We start from the raw sequence: 9218 nt of genomic DNA on the forward strand, positions 1-9218 counted from the left end.
AACTGTATGGAAGTCTGACACCAAAGAGTTAAAGAAACATCCATCTGGACCAGTAGGAGGGGTGGAGACAGGCAGCCGGGTGGAGAGGACTCCCGGCAAGACGGTGCCTGGAAGATGAGGGCAGGCAAGGCTGCAGCTGGTGGACCCGGCAAGGTGGTGGCTGGTGGAGCGGGGGTCCCACATTTGCATGTAGACAAACTGGGAGGAACAAATGGGGGGCAAAACAGATTGTGCAACCCAGGGCTCAGCATGGGGAAATAAAGCCTGAAACAACTTATTGAAAACACCTGTGCGGGTTGAGGTGATGGTGGGAGAAACCCCCAGCCTCACAGGTGAGTTCGTTGGAGAGACCCACAGGGTCCTAGAACATACACAAGCCCACCCACTCAGAATCAGCACCAGAAGGGCCCAATTTGCTTGTGGGTAGCTGGGGAAGTGGTTGAAATCTGTTAGCGGAGCAAATGCCATTGTTCCCTCTCGGACCCTTTCTCCACATACAGCATCAAATCACAGCTACATGGGTTGCCCCGCCCTGGTGAACACCTAAGGCCCCGCCCCTTACCATGTAACAGGCACATCAAGACAAAAAAAAAAAAAGGCCCAAATGAAAGAACAGATCAAAGCTCCAGAACAAATACAACTAAGTGATGAAGAGATAGCCAACCTATCGGATGCACAGTTCAAAACACTGTAATCAGAATGCTCACAGAATTAGCTGAATTTGGTTACAAATTAGATGAAAAAATGAAGGCTATGCTAAGTGAAATAAAGGAAAATGTACAGGGAACCAACAGTGATGGGAAGGAAACTGGGACTCAAATCAATGGTGTGGACCAGAAGGAAGAAAGAAATATCCAACGAGAAAAGAATGAAGAAACAAGAATTCAAAAAAATGAGGAGAGGCTTAGGAACCTCCAGGACATCTTTAAACATTCCATCATCTGAATTATAGGGGTACCAGAAGGAGAAGAGGAAGACTAACAAGTAGAAAACTTATTTGAACAAATAATGGAGAACTTCCCCACTCTGGCAAAGGAAATAGACTTCCAGGAAGTCCAGGAAGCCCAGAGAGTCCCAAAGAAGTTGAACCCAAGGAGGAACACACCAAGGCACATCCTAATTACATTAGCCAAGATAAAAATGAAGGAGAGAATCCTAGAAGCAGCAAGAGGTAAGGAGACAGTTACCTACAAAGGAGTTCCCATCAGACTGTCAGCTGATTTCTCAAAAGAGACCTTGCAGGCAAGAAGGGGCTGAAAAGAAGTATTCCAAGCCATGAAAGGCAAGGACCTACATCCAAGGTTACTGTATCCAGCAAAGCTTTCATTTAGAATGGAAGGGCAGATAAAGTGCTTCTCAGATAAGGTCAAGTTAAAGGAGTTCATCATCACCAAGCCCTTATTTTATGAAATGTTAAAGGGACTTATCTAAGAAAAAGAAGATAAAAAATATGAACAGTAAAATGACAGCAAATTCACAGTTATTAACAACCTCACTTAAAACAAAAATAAAAGTAAACTGAGCAAACAGTTAGAACAGGAACAGAACCACAGAAATGGAAATCGCATGGAGGGTTAGCAATAGGGGAGTGGGAGGAGGAGGGGGGCAGAAGGTACAGAGAATAAGTAGCATAGATGGTAGGTAGAAAATAGAAAGGGGAAGGGCAAGAATAGTATGGGAAATGTAGAAGCCAAAGAACTTACATATATGACCCATGAACGTGATCTAAAGCGGGAATGTGGGTGGGAAGGTGTGTGCAGGGTGGAGGTGAGTGAAAGGGGGATAATGGGACAATGGTAATAGCATAATCAATAAAATATATTAAAAAAGAATAGTATAGGAAATGGAGAAGCCAAAGACCTTATATGCATGACCCATGGACATGAACTAAGGGGAAAGGATTGCTGGAGAGAAGGGGTATACCAAGCAGAGAGGTGTCAACGTAGAAAATTGGGACAACTGTAATAGCATAATCAATAAACTATATTTTTAGAAAAGAAAAAAATGAAAAATCGTACATCTTATAAGGGATTTGTATTTAGAATACATGAAAAAGTCTCACAACTCAATAATAAAAGACAAATAACCCAAGTAAAAAATGGGCAATAGATCCGAATATATATTTTTTCAAAGAAGATATACAGATAGCAAACATACACACAAAAATGCTTAATATCATTAGCTATTAGGTAACTGTAAATGAAAACTATAATGAGATACCACCAACTAGGATGTCTATAATAAAAAACAACCAGATAATAGAAAGTGTTGGTGGGGATGTGGAGAAATTGGAACCCTAATACACCACTGGTAGTAATGTAAAAGTGGTATTTTTATTTTTAAAGTAATTAATATGTCCTTACCCAAGGACATTATTTTCATTGCCTTTAGAGAGAGGCAAGGAGAGAGAGAGAAACATCAATATTTCAGTGAGTGAAGTATCAACTGGTTGCCTCCTCTGTGCGCCAGACTGGGGATTATATGTACCTGGGCCGAGGGATCGAATCCAAAACCTAGGCATGTGCCCTGACTGGGAATTGAACACGCAACCCTTTGGTTATGGGATGACCCTCCAACCAACTGAGCCACACTGGCCAGGGTGGTGCAGCTACTTTGGAAAGTAGTCTGGTGGTTCCTGATTAAACAAAGAGCAACCATTTAACTCAGCTATTCTATTCCTAGCTGGAAACGTGCCCACGCAAAAACCTGTACTCATGAACGTTCATAGCAGCGCTGTTCAAAACAGCCAAAAAGTGAAAGCAACCCAAATGTCCACCACTAATAAATGGATAAGTAAAATTTGGTACATCCATGAAATGGAATATTACTCAGCATGATTACAAAAGTTACCATATGATTCCATTTATATGAAATATTGAGAATAAGCAAATCTCTAGACACAGAAAGCAGATGAATGCTTGCCCAGGGCTAGGGGGCTTGGGAAAAATTGAGATTGACTGCTTAGGTTTGGGGTTTGTTTTTGAGATGATGAAAATGTCCTAAAATTGATTGTGGTAATGGTTGTGGAACTCTGTGAATATGCTAAAAGCCATTAAATTTATACTTCAAATGAATGAATTGTGTGATATGTGAATTATATCTTGATGAAGCTACTGGTTTTTTAAAAATATAGTTGGAGAGGTGGGTAGGGGCTGGTTGCAGATAGCAGATGCCACCACAATAGGCTGAAAGAGACAAGGAAATGTAAGTCACTGGGAGGCAGGCAGGGCAACACCTGTGCAGATGTGACTGCTGCAGAAGAGGCAGCAAGAGTTCATGCATGAAGCTCCTGCAAAGTTAATTTTTAAAAAACTTATTTATTGGTGTTAGACAGAGAAAGGGAAAGAGAGAAACATTGTTTTTTTGTTGCACTTATTTGTGCATTTATTGGTTGATTCTTGTGTGTGCCCTGACTGACGATCGAACCTGCAGCCTTGGTGTGTTGGGATGTTGCTTGAACCAAATGAGCTATCTGGCCAGGGCCTGCAGAGCTGCTTTTTAGTAAGTGAGCTCTAGCAATGGTTGTCCGGTGGCCACACAAGCACTTTGATGTGGAAAGAGAGACTAATTACAGGGATAGTCAGTTTCATCATGGAGAATTTATTTTGGTCTTAATGAGTGTGACCTGTCAGGAAGCTGTACTTTCTCAAGGTACACACCGAGGTTTCTCAGCCTCAGCACTACTGACATTTGGGACTGGAGAATTCTCTTTTTCATGTGGACTTTTTCTGTAGTAAGATGTTTAGCAACATCTCTGGCTTCTACCCAGTAGATGGCAATAACACGACCCTGCCCCCTCCACACGCACACACACACAACAACCCAGAATGTCTCCAGACATTGCCTGAAGGCCAAACTCACTACTGGCTGAGAATCACTGATTTATATGTAGATTTTTTACAGGGTAGGAATAAGTGGTTTACTGGTAAATATTTGACAGCCAACGATCTTAGGGAAAAAATCTTAGTTTTTATTGTTTGCCAATTTCTGTGGTGTAAATGCTACCTCAGTGGCTTATTTCAAGCTACAAATGCCATTAACCTGCTTGCAAAACTCTTCTAAAGATTTAACAATCAGCTGTAGCAAGCTGTTGTAGCTGATACAAGCTGACCTCACACATTATACAGAGCAGGATTTACAGTGCTTGAGTGAATAGAGCTTCCCATCTCAAGGTGTCTGAGACTGCTGGGGCCAGTGCGACCCCTGGGGCTGAGGTCCTGGCAACCAGGAATAGGCCCAGAGCTTCAACTTTTGTGGTCTCTCCCTGTTTCCTTGTGGACCTTGCCACCTATTCTTAGTCTTTCTCTATCAGGTTCTAAGAAGGGTTGCTTTCCTTGGAACTCTTCAGTGAAGCTGGTGCAGCAGAAGTCTGAGATGGAAATGCCTTTCTCATTCAGGCAGGACTGAGCCCTTTTACTCCTGGCCCGTCAAGCAGTCAAATTAGGTTCAAGGCCTCTAGGGAAAGCCTTTAATGATGTAGACTCAAGGTCTTGGCAGATTTGTGCTCCTCTTACGTTGCTATTAGGTAATAAGTCAACTGGGTTGAACTTCTGTAGCTTAAAATGGTCCAAAGAGTCCATCCAGGGTAGGGTGCATGCAGTAGAGTTAAGGTGGCTGGGTAGAATTTTGGACAAGGGTCAATCAAATCCCCCTGCAGTGAGAGGAAATATGGTGTTGATGTAGGAAGTCGGAGAGTAGAGGTTTGAGAAATAATTCTGAAGATCAATTTGTGTACTCATTTTCCTGAGGGTTCTTTGAGAATCAGGCCAGGTCCAGGTCTATTCTCAATTCTGAGTATGATGCTTAGTGTTTACAACTGTGAAATCTGCTAATATGTGACATATTGTGCTATTAGACTGCTTATATGTCTTGAATGGAAGGTATTGGAATTGGTACTGAACAACATATAAATACTTTTAAAAAAGAGTTTATTTATTTACTTTCAGACAGAGGGAAGGGAAGGAGAAAGAGAGGGAGAGAAACATCAGTGTGTGGTTGCCTCTCATGTGGCCCCCACTGGCATGTGCCCTGACTGGGAATTGAGCTGGCGACCTTTTGGTTCTCAGCCTGCACTCAATCCACTGAACTACCATAGCCAGGGCTATAAATAAGTTTTTGATAAAATAGTATTATAATTTTAGCAGTGATGATAAAATACATAAAATGGTAATTAGTTTGACATTAACATTTCAAGAGGAAAAAATCACCTATAAAATGGTATCAGTTGTATCACATATCAAAGTCATAATAAAAGTCAAAGCACCACCTTGGAATCACAGATGTCTAGGATAATGCATCTGAGATCTGGACTCTTCTGCTTTGGCTCTGGCCTCTGGCTTTGCTTTCCTGGTGAAGAGCAGCATCAGTGTCATGTTCATTCGTATGTGAACTTCTTTAAGACTTCAAAGGTTTCAATTATCCTTTTAATTCTGGCTCGTTTATTTAACTATTTTGATGAGGAAAATAGAGAATAAGTTTTGAGATAATGTAAATACCTTGCAGTATATACTGACTTTCACCTTTCAAATTTTTCTTTTCTTCTTCCCTCCCCCTCCCTCCCCCTCCCTCTCTCCCCTCCCCCTCCCTCTATTCTATTGTTTGTTCACGTACATATTTGAGAATCTACCTTGGTGCCCGGCTCTGTGTTTGGTGCTCAGGAGCAGAGGCTGTGAACGGATTTCACCCTCAACTTTGTGAGTGTAATAATCAAGAAATGAACACTAACTTCCAACACCAGGAGGTGGTGACAAACTTTCAGAGGGAAATACGGGAAACTGTAAGGTGTTAACAGCCTGGCAGTTCCTTGAAGACTTAAAGTTACTACGTGGCTCAGCAGTTCTATTCCTCCATGTATACCTAAGATAATTAAAAATATATTGTCCACAAAAACTTGTACACAAATATTCATAGCAGCATTATTCATAGTAGCCCCAAAGTGGGAACAACCTACGCATACATCAACTGATAAATGGATAAAAAATGTGTTATATCCATAGAAAGGAATATTATTCAGCAATGAGAAGGAATGTGCCAACTCACACTTCCATGTGGGTGAACCTTGAAAACATTACACCGTGTGGAAGAAGCCAGTCAGGAAATAACACATACTCTATGATTCCATGTGTATGAAACGTCTAGAGTAGGCAAATCTGTAGAGACAGAAAGTAGCCTGGAGCTAGGGCAGGGGGAAGGAGGTGAGTGGGATGATAGCTAAGGACCTCCTTTGGGTATAAATAAAATGTTTTAAAACTGATCACGTTTGCCCTGGCCAGGTAGCTCAGTTGGTTGGAGTGTTGTCCTGTGTACCAAAAGGTTTCAGGTTTGTTTTCTGGTCGGGGCGCATGCCTAGGCTGTGGGTTTGATTCCCTGTCAGGGTGCAAATGGGAGGCAACCGATCGATGTCTGTCTGTCTCTCCCTTCCTCTCTCTAAACATCAACAGACGTATCTTCAGGTGAAGATTAAAAGGGAAAATTGATCAAGTTTACAGAATCCTGTGAACATACTGAAAACAATTTATTTGTACACCTTAAATGGATATTTTGTGTGATGTGTGTATGTAAGTTATATCTTAATAAAGCTGTTTAACATTATGTTAGTCATATATGTAAAATTCTTGGAATAATGCCTGGCACACAGCGAGTGGTAGATGAGAGTTAGCCATTATTATTATTATTATTATTTACAGTGAGAATTAAATCAAGAGACCATGTTTCACTTCCTAGGTTGGTAGAGATTCAGTAGTTCAGTAATACACAATAATGGCCAGAATGTCCACAATCATTCAACTTTTCTACACTGCAGATAGAAATGTAAATGTATGCATGTTCATTAGAGGACCTAGTAGGTTTACTTATTAACATGATAAATATTTATATTTTTTGACCCCATAATCTCAAAGAATTCATCTTGATTCATTATAACATGGTTAACATTACTAAAATAACTAAACACCTGTTAATAAATATGTGGCTTAAAAAACGATGGCACAACCATAGAAGAGAATCTGACGTGGCTCAAAAAAGAAAGAAAAAAAGGGGGCCCTTAGCGTGAGCTCATCTCTAAGGCACATTATTAGGTGAAAAAATGAATGGCAGAACAGTGTTTTATGGGATGCTGACACCACTTTAAGAAATAAGTTGCAAATGTGTGGATGGATGTGCATTTATGTAAATGCACAGACTTCAAGAAAATACACAAGGAAGTCTGCGGCCAGAGAAGGACTTTCGTTTGGTTGCACACACTTTTGTACTGCTTGAAACTTTGTCTTGTGGTTTTATTTTGGCCAAGAATATATTACATTTTTAACAAAAGTTAATTAAAAGGAAGATGAAAAATATATGAGGCCAAGAAAAATCCCTCAAACAAGGCTGTTCTCCGGTTCCTTAACCGGATGGACTTGGTCTACATAGACTGGGTTCTGGCAAGAAGGGGGCTGTGTATGTGTGCATGCACATGTTCAAGTCTCCTAAGTACTAAACACAGTGAAAATTTAAAATAAAAAACACCCTGGGTTTCTCCCCCACTTAGCACTGGATCGTCTTCTACTCAGTGTTATTCGTTCACCCAGCAACTATCTAAAAACCCCAGCCCTCCCGCACTGAGGGATGCTGTGGGAAGTACTGCAAAGGGGAGGAGAACACCTCACGGTTACATATAATTTAACAAAAGAAACAAGAAAAACTCCAGTACAATACAAGAGCCAATGATTACTCAAGTCAGTTGTTTCAAGCCTCCTAGAAGGGCTTTTTCTGAGACGTTACAGTGTCACCAGGAAGTCAGCAGGGGGCACATCGAACATGTCTGCCCGCTCAGCTTATTGTCAGTTTAGGGTTTTGATGATTTCTCCGAGGTTGTTGCAAAATGCGAAGCCCTCAGCAACATAGGAGGGGCATCCCCCGCAAAACAGAATTTATTTATTAAAAAATTGTGTATTTATTCTTACGTGTTTAAACTTCAGTCACTTCCAAAGTACTCTCCATTTGAGACAATACACCTAGTGAGACGTTTTTTCCATTCCTCAAAACAGTTTTTGAACTTGTTGATTTTGATGTCTTTTAGTGCTTCTGCTGTTTTTTGTTTTGCCTCTTCTACACAGGCAAAACGTTTCCCTTTGATGACTTTTTTCATTCAGGGAAACAACAACGAAAAAGTCACTTGGAGTGAAATTGGGTGAATAGGGAGGGTGGGGTACAGAGTGATGCTGGTTTTTGGTCCAAAACTGCTGAACATTCAGTGTGAGTGTGCTCGTAAATCACCCACCATGACAGGGGCAAATGTGTTGAGTCTTCAAAAAAAATTCACTGAAGCAGAACACAGCCTCTCACAACAACGCCAGCTGCTACACTGATACAGATGCTTTCCTAGAACATTCACCAGGCAGGGTAAAGCTGTACTACAAGGGGCCTGTCCTGCAGAAGATAATTCCATTTTTTTAGGGCCCCCTCTCATATATTTGTGGTCTTGTATATTCAAGTCACCAACTAGGTCTCCTTGGATATTCTACATAGTCTTAAGTTTTTAAGTTTGGGACTTTTTTAAAAGGAGAAGGGAATTACTTATAAGTAAACATAGATTATAAACCCAGTGGATTACTTGTGGGACATTGTTTGTAGATTTTCTGCTCTGTCTTCTAGGAAAGGCTTGCAGCTTTCCCCTGCCTCCGGCTCCTTTGTGGCACCATCTGCCTCCCTGTCCTGTTCTAGTGTGTCTCCCTCACCGTAACGCCTTGTCCAGACAGGCCATTGCAATGCACTGACATTTTTAAAAAGTCGCTCTTTTTAATCTCTTATTTCTCATAACTTTAGTCAATATTTTAATGCTGATATTAAAATATTTATTTTTTCCTTGTTTTTGTTTCTTTTCTTTCTTTGGGTAGGGGAGAGGAGAGGGGATGAATATCCCTAAACCGAGAAAACTTAAAGTTTTAAAATATGTCTGGATTATTTAACACCACTTTTATTATTTGAAATAATTCTCTTCATATCCCACATTTCCTTCTCCTGATCCCTTTACTCACACTTGGTGAAGGAAGGAGACAATAGCAAATTGGCTAAGTATACTATTTATTTGCATTTTAAGTTTTCCAGAATATGACACGCAATGTTATAAAGTGGGAACTATGGTATATTCTGTCCAGGTTAATTTTTTCTTTCTTCTTTCTTTCTTTCTTTCTTTCTTTCTTTCTTTCTTTCTTTCTTTCTTTCTTTCTTTCTTTCTT

This window comes from Phyllostomus discolor, chromosome 8 (assembly GCF_004126475.2).
Source record: "Phyllostomus discolor isolate MPI-MPIP mPhyDis1 chromosome 8, mPhyDis1.pri.v3, whole genome shotgun sequence".
Classification (NCBI taxonomy): Eukaryota; Metazoa; Chordata; class Mammalia; order Chiroptera; family Phyllostomidae; genus Phyllostomus; species Phyllostomus discolor.